Source organism: Urocitellus parryii, chromosome 9 (genome assembly GCF_045843805.1).
Source record: "Urocitellus parryii isolate mUroPar1 chromosome 9, mUroPar1.hap1, whole genome shotgun sequence".
NCBI classification, from domain to species: Eukaryota; Metazoa; Chordata; class Mammalia; order Rodentia; family Sciuridae; genus Urocitellus; species Urocitellus parryii.
Window position 1 is genome coordinate 73,782,698 of NC_135539.1, and position 12,650 is coordinate 73,795,347.

Consider the following 12,650-nt stretch of genomic DNA (forward strand, 5'->3'; position numbering starts at 1 on the left):
CCTGGAGCATGCCACGCGTGTTCCAGCCTCAGCACATCCAGAGCATCTGCGCTCCTGGGTTGGAGACTGAGACAGGGACAGGGTAGTTCTAAGACGTCCTGGGTTTTGCTCTTGCAAGGTGGAAAGGCTATGCCTTCAGGGATCAGCCCTTTTCTTTCCCACAGCCCAAGGGCACAAGGATAGAGTCACCACTTCCTTCCGCCTTCTCTCTCAGCGTTCTTTTCTGAGAAAACAAATTTCAATTTTGGAATTTTAATCCTCAGGAAAACATTTGTACCAGAATGATGGTTCTGGATTATTCCGTGCTGTCATCTGTGGGGCTGGGAGAGGACAGGAGCCTGACATGACTTTTGTCTATCATTATTCATCCTTCCCCCGGCCCCACCAGACAGCTGGCTGGAGGAAGGAGAGGGAAGAAGGGCTTTGTAGAGGTTAATAATAATAATAAAACTGTCCTGTTTGTTTCTTACCACTGTGGAATTCTCATTTATCTGAGAGTTTGGAGTCTGTCACAGGATAGTAACCATAACAGATAGTTGACTTTTCTCCCACATCAGGGTCCAGACTGAGGCAGTCAAGGGTACGTTGCCAAGGTCATTGTCAAGGCAACCACTTCTGTATTCCAGCCCATGACAAGTGTCGAGGTTCAACCTGCAGGCTGCACCTCAGCTAGGCAGGCACCACATTGGCCAGCTGGGAGGAATTTGAAGGGAATTGGCATCCAGGGATCGCTCTGTTGGTGAAGTTTGATCAAGGGAGGTGTGCCATCTGACCTCAGATGCCCTTTGTGGGTGACCACCAGCTGCACATATTCCTTCCCTTCTCCTCATTCTCCTTTTCCTCCTCTTCCTGGCTTACCTTCCTAGTAACGCTCTGGTCTTTATTCCCCACTTCTGGAACCCCTGCTGGCTGTCCATCATCTCCTATTTCTCTGCTGACCATATCCCAGGTAGGGAAGAGAGTTAGGCAGCAAGGCAAATGCCCCCTCCAGGCTCATTTCCAGGCACAGTTGCCCTCCTCTCAGCTCCTGCTGACTTCCCCCAGAGTTCCCCAGGCTCATTTCTCACTTCTGTGGACTACTGAAGCTCTGCAGGTGGCCTGGAGCTGGGGGTAGGGTCAGGTTCCTGCTGCTCCCTTGGGAAGAGAAGAAGGAATCAGATCTACTGCTGCAGCTGCCCCAGGGTATTGTTGCCAAACCCCAAATGGGATATTAGGAGGCATTTCCTGGTAAATCAATTGTAAATCCAATATAGCTGGTTTTTCATAGTTCCATTTAGTAACATCAAGAATTGTACATGTGTGCTTCAACAGCAAAGGTAAATTTACTATGGGAAAAGCATACATTTGCTCTCAGAACCATCCACTTTTAATAAAGCTGTGAATGGTTATAGTTTTCTAAACTGAGAATTTCCCATTGTGAGCATTGGAGAATTCATGGAGTCACGAGCCGTGACTCAGATGTCCAAGCACTGCCCAAAACGCTTTCCATACACGAAACTCCTGATCCACTGGTGTTAGGTGGAATAGTAGCTTGCTAAATTGCCCAATATCATTTAAGCTGAAGAGGCTTGGCACCTGGCACTCAGTAAACACTGAGTGACAATTTGGGGTCAGAGGACTGGGCCACGTAGCTCTCATGTTGTATAGGCTCAGAGATCTCTTACCCTCTGCACTTCTCCGGTTATCCCTTCTTTGTAATGGGAACCACTGGTCACACTTCACAAAATTGTTGGGAATGAAAAAAGGAGTAAATAGATGAAAATGTGTTCCCTTTTTGTGATACAGAATCATTTTTGAAATTAGAATTATAAACTCCAAAAATAACTAAAAAAAAAAATCACCTAAACTCCAAGGTAACATTTTGGTCCAAATGTTATCCCACTAAAACTAAACATGGAAATTTTCACCTTTTAAAATGAGTTTCTATAGTACATAATTCAATTAGTATGTCTCTGTTTAATTAACTATTGGGTAAATATTTCAACAAATCATAGTCTGCTCATGATAAAATATTCCATTATAGTGATAGGGTCATAATATATTAAAGCAATGACTTATATTTGGAGATGAAGGCTGTTTCCAGTTTTAGTGTTATTAAATAATGTTGTAATAGCTTATCTTATGTGGATATCTTCATATCCTTGCCTTATTATTTTAAGTTCAGTTAATGTGTATTTCCTCTTATAAAGATTGTGCCAGTCCCTTATGGCCGGATCTTCTTCTGAATTCATATTTTATAAAGATAATAACTTTTCCTTTATACATAGCCTGCTTCTACCTTTTTTCTCCTTTTTGATTAGGGTCTTTGTGCTATTTTATTGATGTTTAAGAGCTTTTCACATGTTTGTCAAGTATTTTGCCACCTATTTTAAAATTGTATATCTCAGTTTGTTATTTTTAATACCTTGTTAATGTTTATCACCTAAGTTTTTGTGTAAAATAGTGTGGAAATCTTTTTCTTTGTGGAGCTTGTTTATGGTATCATAACTAAAACACCCTTCCAACTTCCAAAAGGATGTGATCATTAATTTACATTACCCAGCACTTTGAGTGGCTTAGCGGTTTTATTTCTGCATTATCTTTCATCTCTCTGAATTTTATTTTGATGTCAGCTTTAATGTAGGTGTCACTGGTCACTGTCCCATTTGTTAACCAACCCTTCCTTTTCTCACTGACTTTAAATACCATCTGCATTAGACACAAAATTTTTATATATGTTTAGATCTGTTTCAAAACATTCCATTTTGTTTTGGTGATCTGTTCATTTCTTCTGCTGCCAATACCACAACATTGCTTCATCTTTATGTTAGTATCTACTAAGATTAAGAAAGAGAGAGAGATTAATAGATGGAGCACCATGGATATTCAGGTCAGTGAAATATTCCATATGATACTCTAATGGTAGATACGTGTTATTATATATTTGTCCAAATTCATAGGATGGACAATGCTAAGAATGAACTTCCTGCAAACTATAGTCTCCTAGTGATAATGATGTGTCGTTGTAGGTTCATCCAAGGTAGCAAATGTACTGCTACCTTGTACAGGGCATATGGGAGCCCTCTGTGTCTCTACTCAATTTTGCTATGAACCTATAATTTCTCTAAAAAGTAAAATCTATTACACAAAAGAAAAACTAGACAATGCTGCTGAAATCATAGAGTTTTTCATTCAAGGGGAAATATAAAGACAAAAAGAAAATTAGAATAGATTGCAATTTAGCAAGTATTGTGATACAAAATATTACAAGGTATCAGAACAGGGTTTCTCAAACTCTGCTGAAGGACCAACTTTTTTTTTAAAAAAATCCACTATTAGGTCTCGCAACCTCTTTATTATCCTCATCTTTGGAAAGCTATTTGTAAAGTATTCTGTATGTGTTAGTCATTATTTGCCACTGATCTGTAATGGATTCCTTGTTAAAATGAAGATAGTTATTCATTCGACCTACCTTATACTCTGGAGAATAATGTAATTGCCATTATAAAATGCTATAGTATTCTCTTAAGAGATTTTTGTTCTATAATAGACAGAAGCACATTTCAAACAATGTCTCTCTGATCACAAAATAATCTTAATAGCTCCCTACAAATCCACCACGAAGAGTGGAAGCATGACATTTATAAGAGCTATATCCCATAACCACACACTCTTTTTAACCACTGTTTTCTTCAAAGAAGCAAATTTAAAAAAAAAATTCAAATTTCTTGACTATGATGAACAGAGAAAGCCCCCTGTGGAATATGACTGAGGAGCAGTAGTTAGCTAGGCCCACTCACTCACTAAATGCCTGGCTATAGCATTTGAGGCTGATACACTGTTCAAAATTAACCAGTACAAGTCACAGTATCAAGTGTGAGTGGGCCACATGGCTGATTAAACCATCTTTCAGCACAAGTAGCGTGAATACCCTGTGTGTAGCAAATCCAATCAGTCATTCAAATCCGACTCCTGGCTGAGTGAGTTCCAGAACACCACCACACAGCCACAGTGGGAACATGACTGGCACCTAGCTCCTGAGACCTCTTCTGCTGCAAATTAAACAAGGAACTTGGATCGGTGACATTAATTTGTCTGAGCCTCCATTCTCTCATCTGTTACCTGAGAGGCCTGACTATTTGATCACAAAGGGCCCTTCCAGATTTCAAAATAGAAAAAGAAAGAGACAGAGATATAGACAGACAGACAGGATCCCCCTATCTGATGAACTCAGTGCTGTATGATGGTTGATTCATTTATTTACTTATTTAAAAGACACTTGGAAGCATAAGTCCATCCCCATACTACTCATGGTCCCTAAATGAGAATGGAAATGGGAAAAACAGGCTCCCCCTATCCACCATGCCCCCTTCTCACTGTGAGTCTAGAATTCAGGAAACTTGAGGAAGTCATAGAAGACATGGATAGACAGAGCTGGCATTGCCACACTTAATATATTTATTTAGAACTAGGTTCTCAGCCTCAGCAGTATTGATTATATTCATTGTGGGGAGCTGGCCGGAACACTGTAAGTTGGCTAGCACTCTCTCTACCCACAACGAACAAAGTGCCAACAGTATCTTCTCCCAATCACTTGTGATAATCAAAAACATTTACAGATTTGGCTAAACATCCTGTGGGGACAATCTCACTTTGGTTGAGAAGCCCTCACTTAGAATCACCAAAGAGCCAGGTCTGTGCATGATGCTGAGCAAACAAAGAGGAGAAAGATTCAGGCCTAGCCTTGCGGAGTTTAGTGAGGCTTCTCTAACTAGAGTCTGCAACAGAGTCACTGCAGGCCTGGCTGAGGCTCAGTTCTTGAGCCCTCCTTACAGTTTCTCATTCAGCAGGTCTGGGAGCCCTGGAGGGCTTGCACCTCTGAGTTCTGGGGTTTTGCTGATGTGTCATCCCCCAGGACCACACTTTGAGAACCACTGAGCCATGGCTTCATCTTAACAGGTGGTGCCTGTTACAGCTGCTGCTAGGGATCTGATACTAACTCATCATTTTTAGATTTAGAAATTAGGCCCTCAATGTACTGCCCAGCCTACAGACATCATGAAAAGTCATAGGAAGAGAAATGAGTGAAGAATTCCATGAGTGAGAACAATGACAACAGCTGCTTGGCTTTATAAGTTGATTTTGGCTTCCTTCTGAATTAGCAGATTAATAGTGAATGGTCTAATCTAGGAATCTAAGCATTACTTCATTTTTACAGTCTCCATGGATTCTAAGCTCCAAATCATTACAAACTTTCACAACCTACTTACTTATAACAGGGACATTTCTGTGTACAAGTTGACGAGGCGGGTGACTCACAGAGATCTCAAGGTGCACAGATGGACTCCAGCTTCACTTTATTTCCATTCAGGTCCCCTTCCCTTGGTCACCCTGACCCTGTCTCTGCAGCATCCTTCATGTGATGGCAATGTCACAGACCACCTTTGCCCTTTCTGGCTAGCATATGGAGGATTCCATGTCTAGTACTCTGTACAAAATCTTCATTTCATCAGAGGACTGAAGGCTGCAATATCCGCTTTCTGTGGTGACACTACTAAATACTGTATTTTCTTTGAAAAGTCACACACCCTCAGGAGGAAGTGGGTGTGGTATTAAAGCAGCACAGTGAGGAGGGGAGTGTTGTGCTACTGGTGTACCCGGCAGGGACAGCTCATTTAGTCATTTCTTGTCCTGTCTCTGACACATTTAACTGTGTTAACCAGCCATATCACTTTGTTTGTAGGATAAAATGGCAAGAAAGTGGAGCCCAGGGTCTTAAAACCTCTTTCCCTGATCCCCTCTAGCAGGAGATTGCTTCTCCATCCTGGGGTCCTGTGGCTTGGGTGGAGTAGGAACCATGTCTCACCTACGTATCCAATGTGGTTGGTGGGTTTAGCAAATGCTTATTGACTCATGGCAAGAAGTAAATGTGTATGTGACTTAATCTATTTGACCAGTAGTTGTGGTTTATTCTGAGCCATGTCTGATTATCCAGGGAGAAAGGTACCATTATATTTTTATTAGGGAAAACTTCTAAGGATATTCTGGGATCATAGTGGCTACCTTTCCCACCAAACACTGTCATAGTCATAAGCATTTTCCGTGGATTAATTCATTGACTCTTCACAACATAGACATAGACCCAATTCTTCAGAGTCCCTTCTGAAGTGGGTGAATCATATTCCTCATTTTACAGATATGGGAATATAGATACAAAGAGATTAAGTAGTTTGTCTGAGACTATTTGGTTGGTAAATGATAGAGTTGGCTCTTATAACCTTGGCAGTCTCATTTACAAACTGGAGTGTCTCCTTAACTCATTCCTGGGTTCCTATGCCCTTTCTCACACTGCGAAACAAAAATCAGAGGAAAATGGAGCCCATGCCCAGGGACATTGGCTTTAGCTTCCCAGTCAAGGTGACCTTTGACCAGAATGACCTAGCCCAGGTCTGAATTGGACATCCCTGGTTCAGGGGAGTGCTTTTCCTCGTGGAGCCCCATGTGGCAGGAAGCAGAGTTTCCCTAGTGCCGTGGGAAGACGACAAAGCACCCATGTCATATTTAGAGCTCTTGGTTTGATAAGATAGTGGAATCACAGGGAAGATTGTCTTTGCAAAGGAAATTTTGACACAGAGAGCCATAAACTTAATTAGCTTCTTGTATAAGGCAGCATCTTTGTACTTAATATTCCATAGACTGTGGAGATCCAAGTCTTCCCTGAGATTTCTTGAAATTTGAAGGGTGTTTTTATCCCCTGGAGAATCTATTCTCCATCTCCCACCGACACCCTCACCACAACACCAAATCAGCCTAGACATGAATCTCAGCATAGCGTCGGTTTCTATAGCAACAATTTGCTCACTCCATCATCTTCCCTAATTCAGTCTAAAATATCTCTTTCAATAAGCAAAAAATAAAATTTCTAGGTGCGAGAAATGTGTTGGGTTTCAGTTTAATCGACGGCACCTCATTTTTGTCTGTAAAATAATAATGCGTCTTGCAGTTAATGGAGACTTTGGTTCAGAGTTGGTTAAGAAATGGCAAAGGTGAGTTCAGTAATACTTCTGAGAGTACTTATAGTATGTTGTACAGATTTTTCTAGCTTACAACGTTTTCTCATACTTTATCTCCTTAAATCCTCAATATAATACCAGTAGGTAAACATTATTGTCTTTATACTGTGGATGGGTAAATTTAAAATCAGTGATGTTGGGTGACATGCTGTGGTCCTAAGAAGCAGGTTTGTAGAAACTTAAAATTTCACAAGGATTTCACCCCAGGGCAGCTGCTGTGGGAGAGCTTAGGTGTTGAAGGGAGGAGTTGGGGGAAGAGAAAGTCCAAACCTCTGCCCCATGGGGTAGAGTTTCTCCAACATGATGCTTCACAGCCTCCATTAGGGCTGCCTCAAGGATACCAAACTGAGAAATGATCTTCTGCCTGCAAATCCAGGGGAAAAGAGGGTGGTGAGCAATTTCTTCTTCATGTTCATGGAGTTAAAGCAAGTATATCTGGAGCCTCCAAGTCTACATTATCCATTTTCACTTCTGACCCTTCTCAGATGATCAGAGAACCTGCTGGGTGACTCATTTCAAGATGAAAATGAGTTGCAACATAGTTACCTTGACCATTAGAGGTGCCATTACCTTACAACCCACCCAGGGCACAAAGGCAACATCAACACCAAGGGAAGAATAGCCCTACTGGGTTAGAGGTTTTCATGTGTTTTATTATAATAATTATTATTGTTACTGCTTTTGCCATGTTTGGGCAATCCCCACTCTTTACTGCAAACACACACACATACACTCAGCTCTCAAGTTTCTTGAATCATTTTAAAGTCGATAGTTGGAGCTCTGAAGGTATGGAAATATTGTTATACATGATGGGTTTCCAAAGGCAGGCAGCAATCACCTAGCATGTGTGTGGCAGTTCAGCTGTAATATAGGGGTAAAGCTTAAAGGATAGCTTAGCCCTCTTTTAAATGCTGTTTCTGCCAGGCGCAGTGGCACACACCTGCAATCTCAGTTACTCAGGAGGTTGAGTAACTGATCTTAAGTTCACAGCCAGCCTAAGGTAACTTCACAAGACTCTGTCTCAAAATAAAAAGGACTAGAAATCCATAGCTCAGGGGTAGAGAGCCCCTGGCTTCAATTCCCTCTATTGCAAAAATAAAAATAAGAAAAAAACAAATAAACTCTGATTCTTTGAATTTATGAACTGTGTGGTATATATGATGAGGCTGTATCATGTGTGCTTCAAGAGTCTGCCCACTGTAGCTGGCAGGCCCCTCACAGGAAGAGGAGGGGGCAGGTGGGCATATGAGATGCAGGGCCTTGGGGTCTGGTCTCTCCATGAGACTCTCAGACCCTCCATCCACCCCTCACCCACTGCCCCTCTTCCTTCTTCTCCATATCAGTAGTAGTGGTACCATTCCCAATGGAAGGGGACAAAAGGTAACACCTGAGATAAAGGACATATTATTCTCATATGGCTTTGCTGAGAACCCTGCCTCAAAAGAGGAGTCCCTTCACGTGTACAGGAGGTCTGTCCGTACCTTCCCCAAATGACCTGATTAACTCTATAAACTTTGAAAGGAAACAAGTAAAGTGAAAACTAGGTAAGAAAAGGGCATTGCAGACACTCAAGAATATTCTTGAGAATCCTAAATCCAGACAGCAGGTAGCAAGGTGCCTAACATTTATTGAGAGCTTACTATGTGAAGCCCCATTCTAAACACATTTTCTATATTTTGAGATTTATTTTACTTTGACACTATTTTTTAAGGGGTCTTGTTCATGATTGCAGGCAGGAGGGCAGTGCCAACTCTGTCATTGAGTCCCCTTCACAACTCATTCCAATAGATGAGGGAATGTTAGGCTTGGGTTTCTCTTAGGGTTTCTCTTATCATTGTGGACTGACTAGAAGAGTTATTTTAAAATATTATCTGCAATTCCTATACATTATTTTAATTCACTTGGAGACCATATTTGTGATAAGAGGCTTATGTTTAACCTGACTCTTAATTATACTGCTTCATAAAAGTCTTAGCCACAGGATAAAACACTTCCCAATTATGTGGTTTTCCACTATGTACCATCTTTTTTATGTGCATATTGGGGGACAGTTATTTTTTGCATGTCACTTCTAACAGCATTAGATCTTTTATACAGCACTCACTTTTGCCTAAGATGCCTTTCTATCTCATCAAGAAATGCACAGGCTATGGGTGTAGCTTAATTTGCCAAAATTTTTCTGAGTTCATGTTTTGTTTGCTGCAGATGAAGAGAATTCTAGATTGTTTCAGCTGATGAGAGTATGTAGCACTTCTATTTCTCTCTAGTTCTGTGGAATTTGTCCCCATCAGGTTTAGGTATGTGAACAACTATAATGTCACTCTGAAAGTATCTGGGCATTTGACGAGTGTAGGGTGAGTCAGCCTAGGTAAGTAGGCAGATCAGTGCAGAATGAGATACAGACCCAAATCCTTGGTTCAGTTCAATCCGTGTGGCCTGAGGCATGCTGCCAGGCAGTTATGCTCAATCATGTGCCTGTATCAAAGCAAAGACAAATGAGGCCACACTTAAAGGTGAAAACATTGAGCTCATAAGAGTAAAGATCTTTTGTAAATTGCAAGTTCATGTTATAATGTTATTTTGCAGCAAAAGCTTGGATGAGTGGATGGACAGACCTGGTATCCATCATGATAAGTGCCGCATTGAGATGGCTATATTCGAGGGTAGTGAGCACTCCACAGGAGATATATGCAGGGGTTTATGGGAGCTTGGTAGCAAAGCACAGAGGAGAGTCACATAATTCAGCCCAGATATGCCCCTAAAAGACTATTTCTCCTGTCCTCCTGCTCTATTTGTTACATGTCAATAAAAAGAAAGCCCATTAGAAAATAGATCAGAGTTATAATACTAATAACTAACATTTATTGAGAGTTTACTATGTGAAGCCCCATTCTAAACATCTTATATATGTTTGCCCATTTAATCCTCAGAGCCCTTTGAGACCAGTAGTAGTAATAGAAGCACTTTCCAAATGAGAAAACAGCCTTGGTGAGGTTAAATAACTCCAGCAGTTGAGTTCATGAGGGCATCGATCTTCTGCTTTTAACAAGCACTGGGATCTTTCCTTTGCTGTTGACTTTCTCTACAACTATCTACGGCTTAATTTGACCATTGCATATCCTTGCAAGAAAAACAAATGCATGAGATCAAAAGATGAGATACATTTGCTTTTGAAAATGAACTCCCTTAACAAAAATACATTGAATGTCTACCATGTAATCAGACAGAGGAACCAGCTCCATAGGCACATAGATGATTAATTCATAGTCCCTGTTCTTGGAATCCACAGACTTGGCAAGGAAGACAGACATGAACCAGTAAATCTAAGAAGGCATTCTAGGGAGATTTGATAGTTCAGCCATAGGCATGCTCTCTTTCCCCATCCCAGAAACAAAGGAATAAATGTCTAAAGGAATGTGATAGTAGAAGCCATCTTTTACCTTACATAGGAATAAGGAAAGTAAGGCACCCACTGGCACTCACTCAGAGGGGATTTTGCCATGTACATTAGATGAGAACAGGTTTTTAACAAGTCCCCACATGTGATAGCTGAGAGCAGGAGTCACAGGCTCAGAGCAGACATCACAGGATTTATCCCATTCAGTCTTTAGAAATGGCAATGGAAAGGCCAATCAATGTGGTAGATGTTGTCTAGCCATGGGAGCTGGAGTACCAAGTAAATTTCCCAAGATATGTTAGTGGAAAGGAGATGGAAGAGGAGAAGGGAAGAAGGGGTTCAACGAGAGATCGAGACTGAGCAGAAACTTGAAGAAGGAGGAAGGTGAGGGAGGCAGGGGATGAAGGATGGAATGCAATGGGAAGACATGCTGGGGAGGAGTGCAATTGTACTAAAGATCTAAAGCTATGAAAAACCAAGACTGGACACAGAGAGAGGTGGGGTGGAGGGCAGGTCAGCTGCTGCAGTACATCAATCACAAGTTGATGCAGAGTTGGGAGATCAAGTAGTTGGTTGTGGAGCAGGAAGGAAAGGGTGAAAGGGTGAAGTCAAAACAGAGGGCTGGCCTGAGTCATGACACCAGTCGTTGAGCTGGCAAAGTAAAAAAAAAAAAAAAAAAGGAGGTTGAAAGGGAAAATAATGGGTTCCTCGTAGGGCCTGGTAGATATACATGTGGATATGCTTGGAGACAACAGGAGAGAATTGGCCATGTCCAGGAAAGAACTGAATGTGTACTTTTATTGCTCAGATGAGAGGTACACAGACGGACTGGGGACCCGGCCCCTGCTTGGATAGAAACAGCCTGGTCAATTCATCATCTTAGGCACACATTTTTTGTGAAGCAGGAGACTACCACAGATGGAAGGCAAAGATGAGATTAATGAAGTTTGCAGTCCATAAAGGACAGGTTCACAGCCTAATTCCTGAAGCAGGCTATTTCAGCACTGATATTTATGTATACGAGGAAGTCTCCTTTCTACTTTAACACCCAGGGAAATCCCCCCTGTCCCTACCATCAGTTCTGAATCCAGAGAAGCAGCCCACAAAATTCTTTCATGCTAATTTCAAACTTGTATGTTTATGACACATCTTCCTGGCTCTTGGCATATATGTCTACACAAATGTCAATCTATCTACTAGACGTCAAAACTCATGTCAGACTGTCACTGTGAACAGACTTTTAGAAAGAGACTCCACTTGGCTATCAAATAGAAGCATGCATTTGGTAAATTGTCAAAATGCTCATGGTTAGAATATAGTTCAGGTAGATTACCCAGCATTGCTGGGTAAATAAGAAATCATTGCTATCTAAGCAAGACCTTTGGGAGAAGTCTCATTACAACTCCATTCCATACTGTAATAAAAACCCTGGAAACCTGAGAGGTCTCCGTCTATTCCTGAGACAGAGAGTGTTGAGCTGCTATTGCCAGGAATCCAACCTGGAAATAGCTGAGTAATGGGTCACCAGAGGTCAGACTGGTTGCAACTCAGGGTGAATCAACAGTCCCTGCAGACTCAAATCAGAATTAATTACTAACCTTTACCTGTACTAAGAAATCTTTAGAAGTCCATGCATAGTTTATACTCCCATAACTGAGGAGAGTTCTCAGGGATTTTTTTCTGATTAGTGAAGAAACAGAGATTGATCTGGAAGACTCATGTGGCCCAGGGAAAAAGAGAATCTCAAAGAAGTCATCTCATTGAACTTTCAGCTGAAAACCTAGTTCCAGAGGGCAGAAGGCCCCCTAAAGACAAGGCCAGAAGATGTCTAGCTGCAATTCAACAGCATGGTCTAACAGAAAATATTTCTGAGATTAAGAACATCCAACAATGATGTTTACACAAACACCTCCTTTGGCAATCCTCCAAGATTCTAAGAAAACTCTGCAGGAAATTAAGGCTGCATTAATATCCCTGAAATTAACAGTGCCACTCAAGAGCCCCTAAATTTGTCTATGAACTCAAAAATTATCCAGAGCTCTGGAGATGGTTCATGGTCTTGCTAGATGAGCTATCAGAGGCTCAGCTTCCAGTTCTGTCACTGACTCTCACTTCTAGGTTCTGATTACTCCATATAGTCTTTTCCTCCATACAAAGGCAGAAGAGGTAGCCAGCACGCCATGCTCACTTTTACTCACTTG

The 12,650-nt window shown here is 41.4% G+C and overlaps 1 protein-coding gene across 1 annotated transcript in view; it reads left to right on the plus strand.

Moving 5' to 3' along the window:
• Positions 1-12,650, plus strand: part of Prkcq (protein kinase C theta) — a 119,168-nt gene that overhangs the window by 30,893 nt on the left and 75,625 nt on the right. The gene's annotated exons all lie outside the window — the stretch shown is intronic.